Source organism: Anser brachyrhynchus (genome assembly GCF_964034855.1).
Source record: "Anser brachyrhynchus genome assembly, chromosome: 2".
Taxonomy (NCBI): domain Eukaryota; kingdom Metazoa; phylum Chordata; class Aves; order Anseriformes; family Anatidae; genus Anser; species Anser brachyrhynchus.
The window spans coordinates 31164619-31182024 of record NC_137695.1 but is presented as its reverse complement, the minus strand read 5'-3'; the positions used below and the strand labels follow the sequence as shown (position 1 = coordinate 31182024).

At 35.6% G+C, this 17406-nt stretch overlaps 1 protein-coding gene across 3 annotated transcripts in view; it reads left to right on the top strand.

Annotated features, from left to right (window-relative positions):
• The window catches only part of AGMO (alkylglycerol monooxygenase), a 195274-nt gene that overhangs the window by 133818 nt on the left and 44050 nt on the right, over positions 1-17406 (top strand). The window contains exon 13 of one of the 3 annotated variants that reach the window (XR_013946815.1): positions 6316-6450. The exons of the other annotated variants lie outside the window; for them this stretch is intronic. The gene's annotated coding sequence lies outside the window, so the exon portion shown is untranslated. The remainder of the gene's footprint in view (positions 1-6315; positions 6451-17406) is intronic. 3 annotated transcript variants of the gene reach the window in all.

The following is a 17406-nucleotide window of genomic DNA, read 5'->3' as shown; positions in this document are numbered from 1 at the left end:
CTACTCTTGGTAATTAACTGTGCTTACAGCTTTGCATGTACATCTAACCTCAGGCACAGAACGATAGCCACTGAACTTGAAGCTGGATCAAGTCCTTTTAAAGCATTGCATTTTCTTGGATCTCCGTAGTAACCCCCCTGCCATTTATCTATCCAAATCAGTTGAATCTAGGCATAAGTCCATGGGGGAGTTACAGAGGAACAAAACTCCATATTGTTGCCTTTTCAACCATAAATCAGATATGTTTTTAATATTTTCTACTTTAATGTTTTATATGTACAGTGGTATAAATCTCAATGTTTTAGCTTTTCTGTATATACTATACATTACACCTGGCTGCCTGATGCAAAGCTGTCAAAGTAAATGACCAGAATTAATTACCACTTGGTACAGTAAAACTTAAATAGGGATGCAGAACTCATAGGAGCTCCACAGAGTAATGTACTCGTATACAGCTGTCTAAATTATGGTTCATTAGGTGTATAAACAAATCCATACACTGTGGCAGTATGGAAGTAAATTGTCATTTTAAATTAAAATCTCATTAGTAAACTAGTATATAGTTTAGTATCTGAAATATGCTTGTTTTTGTACTGATGCCATGTTATTGACTCAACTGTCAGTGTTCTCTAGTCACCTGAAGTGGATAGTAATAAAGAAAGATGTGAAATGATTCCATTCGTTCTGGTTTTGAACTTACACCTCTTCCCAGTGCTGCAAACCCAAGGGAAAAGAATTCCTTTATTAAGTCTAAAGCCTAAGATTCCACTGCCTCAGCTACTAAGAGGATTTTAGAAAATGGACAACCCCACCTACAAGAGGCTGAAGAGGGAAAAAATACAGGCCCAGGGGGATTAATGAATCTTCCTGTATTCCTTGGAATCCCATTGAACTAAAGTTACAGTAAAGCCACGGAGACAAAGGTCTTATGCCTCTTGCTTTCATGATCAAAATGGAAAATAAAATTTTTTGGAGAGCAAATGATATTTTCCCCCTCTTATTTTATCTCTAAATTGCTGTGCCATGGTTTGTTTAGTAGTTGGAAACTTCAGAACTTCAAGTTAACAAATTAGTTTACCAAAGAAAATATTAAATTGACAACAATAGTTTTGAAACTGCAATGGTTAGTATGTCTTACATATTGAAAGTACATATTTCTGTGTTAATGTGGGAGAATAAGGAAAATATTTCTGTAGTCAAAAAAAGTACGCTGTTTATGCTGGGAAAAAAAAAAAGTGAAAGAAAAGTTGTAAAGAATTTACCTCTGCTTGAACCTTTTATCTGAGAACTGACATCATGGTAATAGTTCTGCAATGTTACTATTTAAAAAGAAATAATCTACTGAATGCAATGGACGTATTGGCTGAACTATAGTAAACCTAGCTGAGAAGGACAGAAGAGAAGTCAGTTGAAAGTAGTTATTCAGGGCATGGGATGGGAGGGGATAAGAGTAGCCCTTTCAAAAATAATTTACAAGCTAGCAACAGTCTCAAGGCAGGTACAAAAGGGCAGGGGTAGGTGGAACAGGCTAGCAAGGAAACAATGAAAAAAAAAGTATGAAAAAATTCCAGAGAGACAATTTTTATAGTCAACAGGAAATGAACAATAAAATCATAGCACTTGTGAGATGATTTGAAAGGAGAAAGTGTAGAGCACAAAAAGGCAAACAAAGATAATACCTTCTCTTTATGCAAGCAGCAGAATTCAAAGGGTAGTGAAGGAGGAGTATTTCTGAATATAAAAGGGTGAGGGCAAAACTGATGTGTGTAGCTATGTGCCCATCTTACTTTGCCAGTATGGCAGTAAAAATACTGGTATTTTACTTTTGAAAGTGGGACCTTCTTTGAACTTACTGCATAGGTGTTATGGTATCTGATGTTACCCTTTTGTGAATCGTGTAACCACTATGTCACTGATGTGACTAATGTTTGTATCTGCGCTCAACTTGCACAGCCAGAAGTGACTGAAATGAGGTATGAAGAGAGCAGTAAGAACCTTTGTAAAGACTTATTTTGCTGGGAAATGCATCGGATAGTGTTCCATCAGGCTTTTTTTTTTTTTTTTTTTCCCCTTCTTGTACTTTACATACTTGTACATTACATACAATAATGGTTTGACAATACTGTGAAATACATATATACCGCTTTCACAGAAAGACCTGTATATTCCCCCCCCCCCCGAAAATCCTGAGTTAGCTTATAGAAAGATGAGAATTTTCAAATGCGCTGATGACAAAAGACAGAATAGCAGACGTAGTTTCATTTCAAAAAGGTGAGGGGAAAAAAAAAAAGCATAGACATCTCTGTGGTAGATTGTTGACTATGATTTGGTGTAGTGGCATCTAATTTAAGTCATTACAGCCTTTTCCTGGAGCTGTCCCCGAGAGACATATAAGCGTTTTCCTATAATGTCCCATTAGCACGTGCTAGTTATAAAAGGGTGTGGGAACCAAACTTGGATTAAAAATGAAATGAAGCTTAGATCTAATATAAAGGAAATGCCTCTAACTACTAGAAGGTCCTTCCACAAGTCAAAGCCCCTGATTTCCACTCTCCAAAAGTATGTCTTTTATAGCCATTGGCTTATATCATTATTATAAACTGAATTTTATTTTTTAATTTAGTACATACTTTAATGACAGTTCTTTATAGAAAGCTTTTTTTTTGTCAATAAGTTTTCTTGTTGTTGATAATGATTCTGTGAAGTTATTCAAATGTTGCAACCTAGTGTATACTCTAAACATTCATGCAGTGACCAAACTGAGACTTTCTTGCATCAAAGACTAAGAACAAATTAGGAAGCAAATTTTAGGAGAAAATTCTATTCAGGTTTGCTATATGATAAACTTTTCAGGGGACATGCTATGTGTATTTTCATAAAATTTTATCTTAGGGATTTCAAACAGAAACATTTAGCTATTTTTTGCAATAAATTCTAGCAACTCAATTGTACGTATTCAATAGGATTATAAAATAAATCATGAGAATACATAATGCTAAATGTTATAGTAAAACACATTTATCAAACCACTAACATTTTCCACTTCAGTTGAAATGTGGTGAACCATTTGTTAAATAGTGAAGAAATGTTTTAAAAATCAAAGGTATGATTTTATTTACTCCGTACTGAAATGAATACCCATCTATCATGAATAAAAATACACATTTGAGATGAATAGGTAAAACAAAAAAGAACAAAGATATAAACCTACAAATGAAATTAATATCTGTTTCTGTATATGTATGTATGTGTAAGATGAATATGATAAAATATAGATAAATATTTAACATGTATACTGGCATACATGCATATACCAAAGAATGTAGTGTACAGTAAGCATCATAGAAAATTCATAAAAAAATGAACTAGTATTTGTTTTCATAATGATGAACAAGATTATCAGTCTTCGTTTCTCTTGACTCTAGACTTCCGAGTTTGGTTTGCCTATCAAAAATACAGAAATAGATGTGGTGTCACAAATTACTAGCAGTTGCAGAGATATTGATGTTTCTTGATATATTGGTTAGCACTGCAGGTTCAAAGTAAACATGTTTGTAATCACAACTGCTTTGCCATATTATGATTAAGAAAATAAAATACTTGAAAAATATGTAAGAATTAAGTATTACAGGATCTTCCAAAAGAAACTGATTCCTTTGTTAAAAATTACAAATTTTGTCTACTCTGGAATGTTCTGTAGTTTTCAGACATGCAAAATGTAAGCATTATCATAAATTAATAATAATACCTAAAGTAATATTTGGTACATCGTAATTAGTACTATTTAAAAATCGGTTCTGTTTGTGATTTTTTCCCCATCAAATTCTCAAACTTTTGAATTTAAAAGGGCTGCTTTACAAAACTCTCAAGTTGTAGGGAATCCACAGCTGAGGCACAATTGTTAGCTCATTTGGCAATGAGAAATATCCGGTCATGTAGTTTATACATGCTATTATTATCAGGTTTCGTGATGGACCTTAGCTTGTAACGCATTGCTTACATGGAAAGACAAATGAAGAAGTTCTAGGCTGCTTACCATCAACTGAAGCTAATGTGTCATGTGGTGAACAAAATAAATAAATAAAATAAAAAAGTGAAAGGATGTAGTTAATGACAAAATGTGTCTTTGGCCTTGGAACTTCTCATAAGATGCTGTAAAAACATGAATTAAAGATCTAAGAATGGCTGTAGTCTAAAAATAACAAAATAGAAAAAAATCCAGTGATTTTCTACATACAAAGCAGAAAAAAAAAAAAAGGAAAAAAATTGAAAAAGACTGAATTTCAACACAGGTGGTGGGTTGTGTATTGAAGACTGTGGTTAGGAGGTCTCACAGGACAGAAGCCTATAAGATTACAAAAGTTCAAGAATGAACTAGAAAGAAAAATACACGGAAGGTTTTTGTACAGAGTCCATAGCTGGTTCAGGGCTTCCTTGAGTGGAAAGGACTTGTCAATTTAAGGGGTGTGATGCTCATTCAAATTCTTGTGCATAATATCTGATTGTTATTGTTATTTTTACCAAAACGCAGCTATGACGGAAGGAGTTCTAATGTAGATTTAGAGGACTGTAGGCTTTTTTTTCATTTGAACTCTAAATATTGGTCTTCCACAAAACTTTGACTTTCTGATTTTACATGTTTACAGTCAAGAATGGCGTGGGTAATTCCTAGTAGACATCTGCTGGTAATACAGTAATTTAAGTTTTGTGAAAAGTGCTGGTATTCAATGTAGATCAGCCATCAGTGATCACAATTAAACAGAAAGAAACAGGAAATTGCGATCTGATTCAGGAAACAAACAAGTAAAACTGATTTCTGTAGGAAACTGATTATCTAATTTGTACAGTAATGTAGCTCAAGTGGCAAATATGGATGGATGTGTCCATACTTCAGACAAAAATGTGAACTTTTGTTTACTACATTGTTCACAGTAAAGTTTATGGTAGGTACACAGGTGAATATGAGTATCTTATGCATGCCAGATTTCAAATATATAAGTTACTTGTAAGAAGCTTTCATATGGAATTGGAAGTTATGACATTGTTATTAGAAGGGTCCTCAGATTATTAGGTTATTGAAGTCTTTTCCTAAAGTCAAGAAAGACAGCCATATAAAAGTAACTTCTGCAGGTTTGCACCTACTTAAGGGCAGTTATAACTACAGAAGTGTTGTCAAGTTGCAGGTGGTTTAAGAAATAGTGACAGGAGTGATTCCATGACTGCCGTCCAAAATCTTTATGACACTGATCACCTTGTGAGACTTTCCACATCCCTTGGAGAGCTAAGAATAAGCAAATCCCAGGGACAGGGCAAGGCAGGAAACTCTGCTGGCATCCAGGGTCCCGCTGCTTCAGAGCGAGACAGAATTTAGGCAGTTAGTATTTAGTAGCTTTGTCATAGGGAAATCTGGCAGTTGCAGCCTTGGCTGTCTTCCTTGGTCAAAAAGCATTAGAGGCACCACTGTGTGCAGCAGATGAGAGGAAGGATCAGGAATATACAAACAACCTTGAGATTTCCCTCTAGCCTCACACTGTTTTCTGCATTAATTAAGAAATGAGCAGCACTTTTAGCCAACTGCACCCCTAGGGGTTCAATGATACTTAAAATGCATTTCAAATAGTACACAACAACAACAACAAAACCTTCCCCCTCCCCCCTCCCCCCCCCCTTCTATTACTTGCCCTTTTATGAGTCACCATAGACCAGGAACCTTCAGTTAAATATTACACCTGTTCAAAAATTCCATTGTAATTCCACTGTTTGGCACCAAATGTAATTGTTTTTTTCTTTTCTGAAAAGGGTTAAAAAATGAGGAAAAATACAGTTATGTGAAACAGTGTAATGCATGTTTTATTATCTGGGTGGAATATCACATTAACATGTTGTAGTCACTGCTATATTACTTTGTTGGCAATGCTAACAGATTTGAGCTTCCTCAGGCAGCAGATGGCCTTTGCTCTTGTGGAAAAATAGTTTATTTATTGATGGCTTTTTGCAAACTGCAAACAATTCCTTCAGAAAAATAATAATTAAAAAAAAAAAAAACAAAACTATATTCTATAGCAACGTGACATAGTTCTTTCAGCAGCAGTCCAACTTTTAATAAAATCTTTGAACAGATATTTAAAAAGGAAAACACTGTTTAGTGAAGATAATGCACTGCACTTTTGTGTGAGCAGTGATTTTATGTTAATTAATGTATTTCCTGTGCATTCATGCCCTGTTTATCCTTCTACACACTCACCACAGAAACTCAGCTCCCTCGTTTCCTTGCCAATTGCAATTCTATTTAGGCCTTGACTGTTGTTTCATTAGGTTCTCCTCATGTCCCGTGCCCAGTTCTTTCCCTGCCTCACCAACAGCAATACAATATAGTGAGATGGACCAGGTCTACCCTCCATGTAATGCTGAAAAGACCATGACAGACAGCTACGGGTTCTTAGAAACAGGGTAAGTGAGATGAAGGGTTGAGGTTTGAAGGGTACAGAGTACCATGCAGAAATGATGGAATGGACACTGGACTGTGGGGCTGGATGAACCACTGAAAAAGACCCCAGTCCTTCTGCCATCCCCATGACAAGGTCAATAACTCTTCCTGAGAGACATCCTGATGTATTTCTAATCCAATCCAAAGACCTTCAGTGGTGGTGACTCCCCATGCAATGTATTTCAATATTTAATTGTTCTTACAATTAAAAAAAATATAAGCTTAATAATTCTTTCTTTCTCTTGTCCTTTCCTGTGTTATTCTTTGATTGAATTTGCTTTTCAAACAATTCTGCTTGTTACACTTTATGTAAGTATTTCTGAGGTTTTATATACCTACATGTATAGTTTATTTGACCTTTTGTCATAGTATGTTTCCGATATTTCCTTTGTATTCCATTATGTGTTTGGAATCAGGAAAAGTTTGTCACTTAGAGAACCTTAATATTCTTTTTCCATAATGAGCTGCTTTTTTTTTTGTTTTGTTTGTTTTTGTTTTTAAACTAACATTCTTAATATTGTTTCTTTTAAAGCACAAAAAAACATTCAATTGCTTCCCCCCTTAGACAATTTTTCCGTGATATCTTACTATTAAATTTCTAAGTTTTTTGAAAACAAACTTTTTATTTCTTTATTAGTCCTTCTTCTTATTCCAATCATCAAGTTATATTTTCATATTTTAATTGTGTTGCCCCCAGCACTAAAAACAAATAAAGAGAATCATTCTTTCTTATTGCCTTAACACTTTGTCTATCAATAAATCATGGAATAGTAAAAAAGTTTAATGGACAAGCTAGATCATGCTCAATCTTCTTTTCCCCGCAAAATGTCACTATAGTTTAAATCTTACGTTATAAACAAGACTCAGAGTATGGATTTTGCCAGTTGCTCATAGTAAACCTCATACTGAATAAAATAAATTATTTAGCAGCAGAGATGTTGGATATAGTTTTCAATAATAACAGCTTGGTCTTGTCAGGGTCCTGTAAGCAAAGCTGACTTGATATAGAAATGCAGGCTTTTATGAAGATTTGGTATCACATTGAGTATTTTTCTAGTTTCCTTGAGCAAAGGCAGCAGACTTCCATGTGCTCCAAATCTGTGCAGGTATTTATTTATATTTATTTATTTATTTATTTTACTTGAACCATAGGTTAAACGTATAGAGTAAACTAACTAAAATATTCAGAGCAGCTCACCATCTGATACTGAACTGAATTTTAAATGTCATTTTATAAGCAGTAAGGACTAAATCATATGAGAATCAACTAATTGGCATTATCAAGAAGTCTGTAAAAATAATTACTAAAGCAGAAGTCTTTAAGATTATGAAGCATTGGACTGCCTGGAACACAAGCAGCAGGCAGCAGAAATTCTATAAACCATGAGTTTTGCCAAACCTTCTCAGGCTGAAGGCCAAATGATTTTTTTAATCCGGCCAGATTTTCCATATTGAACCAAGCAAATTGCAGCCCAAGGAGCCCTCACATGTATACATTCACATTGCAAGTGAATGTCTGTCTTTTTTTTTAAGGTGTCTGTATTAGAGACCAACAAAAATGTATGTTAATGGGCTGAAAAAAAAAAAAAAGATGTGAAAATGCTGGAAACGGTGCTGGTACAACACAATTTATGAGGTGATGTGCATAATGTACAAACCGAGGTTTTGCTGCTGCAGAAGTTTACATACGTTATTAACATTATGTACATGAGTAACTCCTGAAGAATCAGATCCTACAAGTGTCCCTCAAGTCACTGTTAGCTGAACATTTTTTGGACTGCAAGACTCAGCTTGCTTATCAAAAGGTATAGGAATAACTTCCTGTAAGAAAATAAGTCTAAAACAACAACAGTTTTTGTAAATTTGTTATAACATCCCTATAAGCATTTGTATTCATAATGCCACAGAATAGTTATATCTAAGTGCATGATTTATGCTTTTTTATAATCATCATGCCAACATTCCAAAATAGCCCCTAAACCAATATTTCATAATTTGTATTAGCAGACTTGCAGTTGTCTCATAAAATCATCAAAAGAGATTCTATGATTTGAGTTCTTGGTTCTATGTGAGAAGAGAGAAATCATGCAGGAGCAGATACGAGAAAAGGGAAAAGGAAATTGTACATGGAGCATGACCTTAGAAAGTACATCACAATAGCTGAAATGAAAAATGGGCAAGGACCTGACTGTTCCACTATGACCACTGGGGCAGAGGTCACTCACACAGCAATGTCTAGGACAGTGCTCTCCAATTATAAGTGAGGAAGGAGGGAGGAGGGAAAAAGAAAGAAAATTGTTGCTAATGTGGTTGTAACCATCCCATTAAAAAGGAGCCCAAATAACCATGGATTTGATCAATTACTACAACTGAATCTTTTTGAAAGCTTTTAATGTTTGTTTAAATAAAATTTGGAGTAAAGAAATATTATTTAAATGAAAACTAAACCTGATCCACCAAACATAAGCCAAGTTGTACAGGTACATAGCTGCTCTCTGCTGCAGCTGCTTCTAGAAAGAACTACCCAGAGAGAGAAGAGAGAGAGATTTTATTGGACATGTAACTAATGAGTGATGATTTATTTCATTGTGGAATATGATTTACAGTTTTGACTACAAAAAATGTACAGATGACTATGTACATTGGTCGCATTCAAATGCCCAAGATATGTGAGTATTCAGTATAAGCACATCTACAAACATGATTTAAATGAAAATTTTCTTACCCACTGAAGGAGGATAGGGTCCCTTGTGGGTGTATGGATCTGTCCAGGTTTGCTGTACAATTCTATCTTTGTTTGAGATAGAGCTGTACAGAATGATGAATAACACAGACACACACACTTTTTTTTTTTTTTATTTATTGTCAGAATAGTATAATTTGCTGTCCATATGTTCTTGGTAAAAAGCTGATTTCAAATACCTGAATTATGGAAACTTCATACCTAGAACTGTGGTCCAACAGGTGCTGTGGATCAGGTTAAATGATTTTATTGCTCTTCTTTCAAGTAGGAAAAAAAAAAAAAGTGACATCAGAGTGTCAGGGAGCAATTGTCTCTAAGACTCCTGCTGTGGCTACCTGTGATGTGAGGAAGTCCTTCAGAAGATGCAACCTGACACTTGAGTCTCTTTCCTATAGCTCCTGAAACAGAATCCAGGAGAAAGTTTTGAACCAAGAGCCTTTAAAGATGAGGGACTACTGTTCTCTAATAATATTTGTGAACATGAATAAAATTGCGAACATGAATCTTGGCCTGGTTTGAAGCTGATGTGCATGGGCAAAGAGAAATAGTAATCAAGTTTTGGTCATAGTTCTGCATATTGCATTCAGGCTTTTCTGCACACAGAATTTGCAGCAGCTGAATTCATATTGCTCTAAAACTTGGTTTGGGCATATTTACTTCAGTTTAGGTAGGGCTTGTTGCAATTTAGCAGAACATTGTTGCCAGCTTGTATAAGCAATGCTGAAATAAGCCTGATTTTCATTCATTGAAACACGTACCTTTATAACGTTGCATCAAAGCAGGGCAACTTTGGCAAAATACTGATTATTGATGCATGGGGCATCAAACTCTCTTCCTCTCTCACTTATTTTCTTTTTTAATCTCAAGAGTGTTTTTATTGTTGATTTAGCTCTTTTTGTTTATTTCTTTCATTGTTTTCAGTGGTGTCTTCTCCCCTTCTTACAATTCATGTATTAAATTCTAGTATCTTTTTAAGGAATAAATTCATGGACACATTGATACAATCTGTCTAGGCCTCCACAGCTTGTGATAGTTTGGGTTATGCAGTTGCTAGGTGCTCCCTCAGTAGCCACAGAAACTACATATGCATAGTAGTAGAAACATGTTTTTAACTGTTCACACCAAAAAAAAAAAAAAAAAAAAAAAAAAGCTGTCCATTTGCTCTTTCTTTGGGATTGGTTTACTGGTTTTGGAGATCCTTCACCAGTTGCTAGAGGGCCAGGTGTATTGCCCATGGTACTGCTGGACAATGCTCTTACCTTGCACAAGCTCTGACAGGTCAACACACACAGTGACTTCTCAGCAGCACTTACGGGTCTGATTTATGGTTTGTGGAATTGTCTTTCTGGATTAATTCCTTGGGAGTTTTTAAAACGTCTGCGCAAGATACTGGGAAACAAAATCTAAAGATAATTCTATTGAAATTGTTCAACTTTATGACCAATAACATGATAATGGTGCTGCTGATGATAATTACTTTCTTTTAAAGCAAGCCTAGATAGAACAGAAGTACCCCTAGGGCTTAGGATAACTCCCCATGTTAGTGGGACTAGGGACCAGCAGCACCTGTCGTTGTAACTGTAGGAATAGGGACATGCTGTGTGACTGCTCAGTCCTCTGGTTCCTTGGTGTCAGGCTGCAGAAAACCTGAACGTGTGCAGTCTCACTCATAGAACTTGGCATGCAAGTTTTGTTGAGGCTCAAGTTCAACAGGACCTTTGTCCATGTGACAGGCAAGTCCATCTTATGTGAAGAGCAGCTTCAGCACCACTCTCGGTAGCTGGTGTGAATGTTCCCAGGGACTGCATCTTGTGTTGTCTGTGCGCATCTCTGAAGCTCCTGGTCAGACATACTTGCCCTGTAGACTGTGAATGTTCCAGGAGATCATAAGTCAAGATATAAAGGATGTCTGTTGGGTGGTGTATGCAGCACAGACCTTTCATTCCCGTGTCTGCATGCTCAGAGCAGTGCAGTTGCAGCCACTGAAATAATATTTCCATTAACGTACTAATTTTTACTGAATGAAGATAATTTTTAGAATTTAGACTGTATATGAGGCAGCTGTCTCAGTACATCAACTATTGCCTCTAGCAATAGATGTCATGCAATAATCATCTTCCAAATAAATCTTCCCCTTGCTTTCTGAATTGGAAATCACTGGAGGCTGGGAGGATGTTCCAGAAAGATATCACTGTATGTTTGTCCTGTGCTAATATTCTTATGTAGGCACTATTTTTTGGCCACTGTTATAAATTGGATACAGGGCTAGATAAACCATTTGACTTTACGAAATCGTTCCTTCTTAATGTTCTTAATCTTAAGCAATGAGCAGAACAAAAAAAAAGAAATCTGGCAGTTGTCGAATAAATTCACTTCAATGTTACAAATATTTTTATATCAATTTACATATATTGCTTGTTCATTATGTTCTATTTTACTCAGTTAACACACATACATGTCAGTGCTTCTATGTGGAGCACCCCTCCAGCCTCACAAAGAATATGAGATGCCATGTTCTTTTGTTTCTTTCAAAGGTCTGTCCCATATTTTTCTTATAAAAGACTCTCAAGTCAATTCTAGACTTTTCTCCTTTCTGAAAATAAATTCTGAATTTCCTTATTCTCAATGTCTATACATGTTTGTTTAAAACTAAATAAATAATTTAAATATTCCTCTTAAAACCGTACTAGACAACCACATAGTACTGTTTTGAGATTTTAGATTTATTACCAATATTTGCTTTTACAATCTGCTCTAAGTTCTCTGTGACAGCTTATTTTGGTTGTAGATGTACTGTACCATAAATAGAGACACTGAACAGGATGCCTGCAACCTGGATTACTGGCTCAGTCCTGAGAAAAAATATTTTTTTCTAATAAGCTTTTGTCAAGAGCAGGCTAGCCACTTTTGCTCAGAAAGGAACCTAAACTAATAAACTCATTTAGATATAGGTTGCCCAGTGAATTACATACCTGACCATCTGAAACCTCCCTTCCCCATGTCCCTGATCCTGCAGAGCAGGGGAACATAGAAAAAAGGCATTCCCATGGCTGCATGCCACACTTCATAGCACTACCAATTCCAGGAGCATTTTTCATTTGTGCTGTTGCTCTATTCTTTCACAAGGAGACAGCTTACAACCCAATTTGTTCCTAAGCCAATAAATCTCTTTCCTACCTAAATGTTCATCTTAGTGAACCACAGTCTAAAGCAGGATAAGGAAAACAAATTCTTATTTGTTCTTTCTCATGACAGGCAGGTTTCACTTGGACAGACCTGGGGTAAGCTTGTCCTCTGCATTTTTCTCTTCTGAATGGTATTCCAGATCCCCAACATCACTGTATATATAAACAATGTGAGGTGGCTAGATTTTGTTACTGTTCAGTTACCTGATTGGTGTGCTTTCCCAGAGAAGTGAAGATTTTTTAACATAAGGAGGAGACATTGTAACTAAGGAAAAAGAAGGCCCAGGACAGAATCAAAGGAGAATACTTGCTTATTCATATTCTTCAAAGTCACTCATAGTGCTGAATTTAAACCATCGTCATTGTACTAGGGATCTTTTCAAAAATCATCATTACAGAGTCGAACAGGGGATTTGAAGGACTTTTCTAGGTGAGGACTAGAGGAGAGACCATAGAGACACTGAAAGACTGTTGATGTGAAGTTCTTAAATACAAGAGAGTTGTAGGCTACGGACATCAAGTGGAGTCATGAAACAGTCTTTCCGTAGACTTCAACAGAAGAAGGGTTAGAAGAAGGATTTCTCCTGCGGCATGCTTTTCTGATGGTCATAACATCAGAATTTTATCATTTGTTTGTTTGATTTCAGTACACGTGCTATTTCCTCAAGCCTAATGGCTTATATATATATATATATATATATAATTTTATCATAATTCCATCAGTTGCTTTTAAGTCTTTGTGTGTGTGTGTGTGTGTGTGTATTACATTGAAGCACAAACTGAACTTTAGACTGAACATCTGTTCTGGCCCCTAAAGTTTTCTGTGCATTTCTAAACAGATTTGAGCCTATAAAATTCATACTGATAGTAATAGAAACGTTTTCAATTTAAACAATTCTGAATGAAAATTCCACTTTGTTCATATCCCAAGTTTTATGGGGCAGATCTCTTAACATTACATGTACTTGCAGTGTAAAATTACTATTAGTGTGCTCAATAGTGGTCTGTCTTCCATATTTTTTTGGTAAAAAGTTTGTCTCAAAAGTAATGTGTTGTTTAAATGATGTGAAGTAATGCCAGATACCCAGAGATTTCAATGAAGTTATTATTTATTTGTTTACATTAACTAATAAATGAGCCGTTTGCATTCAAGTCGTTTTCCAGAGTACTAGCTGAGTTCAGCAAAACAGTTCTAAAGTAGAAAGAGCCATGATATTTATCATTCTGAATGATAACAACTGGAACTTTCACTTTATTTTAATAAGTTAATACTGTCATGTGCAAACCTCCTTCTATACCTTGTATAATAGAATAACTGTCACTTTTGCATGTGGAATTAGGTATGTGGCAATTATATAAAAATGGACAGTCTTCTGATTCTAAATGTGAAAAGCTGACCTTTTAAAAACACTTTAACAACTTTTAGTGTTATCATAAATCTTAGCAATTCTTTAATGTTGCAGTTTTTTGGTTGCATACATTACATTAGTTCTTCTACGAGTCAACTTTTGTTACAGGGAAATTTGGGCCTGGGGCCAGGTAGAGCTTTGGAGAGCTTTTAAGTTTGAGAGCCTGTTTCACAGCTGGAAAGCTCCCCAAAGTGAAGTGATCCCAGAAGAATATGTTTCCCATTACCCAAATCTCTACCAAATCATGCCTTGTAGCTCTAAAATAATTAAGACTTTGGAAGCCCCAAGAGGTCTTTTTTGATCCATGAATGAAGCTACCCCAGGTTCAAATAACTAAAACCTGACTCCCTCTTAACCAATGAAACACAAAACCCCTCCATTTGTCAATGTAACATAAAGAAAATGCTCCAAAATGTCAAAGTCTTTACACTTTAATGGATTCAACCTCAGGATATGTCAAGAGTTTTGATTGCATTTGTTGGAGATCAGGCTGAGGTGTCTGTGCAAGTCCCTAGGGCAGAAGAAGTTAACATTATATAAAATATGGTGTAAAAAGAGACATTGCTGTTTTGACATTTGAATGATGATGAACTTGATAAAATCAGAAAAAAACTCTTAAAGTCCCTTGTGTTGCTGTTGTGTTGCTACCTTCTTTTGCAGCAAAGAACACTGTAATTAATTTCAAGAGCAGGGGGGTCTGCTGTAAGATAGAAAGTACATGTTTAGTGGGAAAGGTAGCATACCATGGTATTTTTGAAGCCTTTTTTTTTTTTTTTTTAATATATTTTACTATTCAACTAAATTGATACAATGGCTATGGGAAATATCTTACAAAGAAAACACATTGAGATATGAAGGAGTAACTGTAAGAAATGTTTCCAGACTCACTGAAGGAAGAAATCCACTGGCAAGATTTTGCTGGAGAAATAACAGGATAGGGTTAATATGAAGTTTGGATACTTCTAAGAGAGGTTCAGAAAGAGAAATGGATGATATTCACAGGCTGTGATTCCTATAAGATGAAACTCATAGGAAACATAATATCAACATAACTTACTTTGTTTTTCTTTCAATATTTATTAGAAAAATTCAATGCTTTTTAAGTTTGTTTGAACCTTCTCTGGTGATGCAATGTCAGTGTACTTTCTAGTCTACTTTTAAAGACCAACTTCAAATAAGGGAAAATTTGAAGGATGCTAACTTCTGAAAATTTATTCCTGTATTGTATTTGTTTAGTGATTTGCGGATAGTTGAAATAGAAAGTGGAATATGTAGTGTGAAGGAACAAATAAAATCACTTGGGCCTCTGAGAATTTCAGTGTGCTCACAAATCAGACATTCATATAAATTTAATGATGCTTACATGTAATTGCTGATGAAATTTTAATCCTTCAATTATTTGCACTTGCAAAATATCAGAACTAAAAGTGACCTTAACCCGAAAATTTTGTTCTAGAGCCAGTCTATTTATTAGAATTTCTGATGTGTTACAAGCGGTATTAATTTTTATACTTTGATATTATAATACAGAATAAACGTAGTAGTTATTAAGTATTCACTTAAAGGCCAAAACAAGTAAGTTTGTTCCTCAAATACCACACAGGTATTTATAGACTTTCTGTTTAGCACATGCATATTTATGCTTGGGCTACCTACTGAATGAAGATACTGAAATAAATGTGGCTTAAAAAACATTATACACTAAGATGGCCAGTGTGCCTTATTTCCATCCAGATGAAAGCTTAGAACCTCTTTTAGAAGAAGAGATGTGAACTGGTAGGGATTTTTTTTGCAAATACAGTTATGTTCACCTCATGAATCGTTGATGTTCTGTCAGTTGGCAGCAACTTCAGACATTGGCAACTGAAGGCTAGACTAGGCTGATGGCTAAAGGTTTTACAACCTCTAGTGGGACTATGCAAATCAGCTAAGTACAAAATTGTCATTGAAAACTTCCTTTATGCTGAGAGTACCCAGATTTCAACTGCTTTGCTTGCTGAGGCCTGCTGCAGTCTGAGCATGTGTAACTCTGTTGGAGACCAAGACCAACTTTCCCTGTCTATACCATGGGGACCCCAATTCCAGTATACTTTTACAGAATGTGCTCATGACACTGATGGGTTCAAGATCCCTTCAAGATGCAGCAGCATCCTTTTTGTTATAGCTCACACACTTGGTACTTCTCCTTCTCTCCCCTTGGGTATAATAGGTTATAATAGGTTAAGAATGACAGAAGTTGTTCAGGAAGCAAAAAAAGAACCAGGTGCAATTCCTTCTTTTTTTTTCTTTTTTCTTTTTTCTGCCTGCAGAGACAAATAACACTTCCAGAGAAGTACCTGAATCAGCAGACTTTATCTGTATTTTACCTAGTGAATGTCAATTTAATCTGAAGTTGCATAAACAGCAACAAGAGCTAGGACTAGAATTGAGATTTCTCAAGTTTGTGCTCTATAGAGTCACGTTCACCTCTTCAGGTAAAGGTTTCCTCTCATTTCTTGGCTCTCTTATTCTATTCGTGTATAGAGATATAAATTCAACAGGAGGAATGAGAAAACATTTTCTTTTTCTCAGGATAGATTTTAGTATGGCAGTTGGAACATTAAAAATAATGAATATGGGTGTGAACTCCCCTAAGCTGGGGACAAAATTGAAGTAATTTTCCTAAACCATTTATCTGTTGAGTTTATCAAATTTTTTGGAGGCAGACTTTGTAAAAGGTTTTACAGACATCACCACATGCTTCTCTGACTACATTTTAGAACAAGCTAATCTTGCTCAATACTTCAAGGCACCCAGTTGTTGGGCGCCTCACTTCAGGCACCTTGAACACCTGGCTCTGGAGATAGACTCCAGACTAGAGATCATCAGTTAGGAACACAAGTATGCAATTGCACTTTGAATTGAAATGCTTACTCTATGAAGAAAAAAGGTATTTTTCTATGGAACTGTGGCTGCAGTTCCCTGCTGGGTGTCCTAGTTCCCTTGGACCTTCTTTTGAATATCTTTTTTTTCACCTCTACATCCATACTTCTTAAGGACCTGTGTATAGTAAATGGCATCTGGGTTCAAATCTGTAAGCAGGCACTTTATGCACTGCACTGTGGATCCAGCCTGGGGTTGCATTTGAACCTGTGACCCAAAGATGTAAAGATTCATGTTATATTTCCTGTCTTTTGTGTCATCCAACTCCACCAAACATATTCTTACTGTTACTAAAAATGTACTGCATATTGACTGCTGACAGGTTAGACTCTCTTTGTCTGATTGCTTCACATATTACCAGGATTTGTACATCAGACCTGGCAGTGTTATTCTTTTGTTCTTGGTCCTCTGTGCTTATATTTCAGGGTTAAAGAAAAATGTTTCTATTGAAAAAAAAAAAAGCAATATAATTATATTTATTGGCATATTCTCTAATTTTTCTATTAGTCACATGTAAAATTGCAGGCCAAATTTTCAGCTGGCATGAGTTCGTTTAATAAATTCCTTTCCATCCACAGTTCCTTTAATAAATCATCCTTCTTGGATGTGAAAAAAGTGCATTCATTTGTGCTTTGAGATTGCATGGATTAAATTTGACTT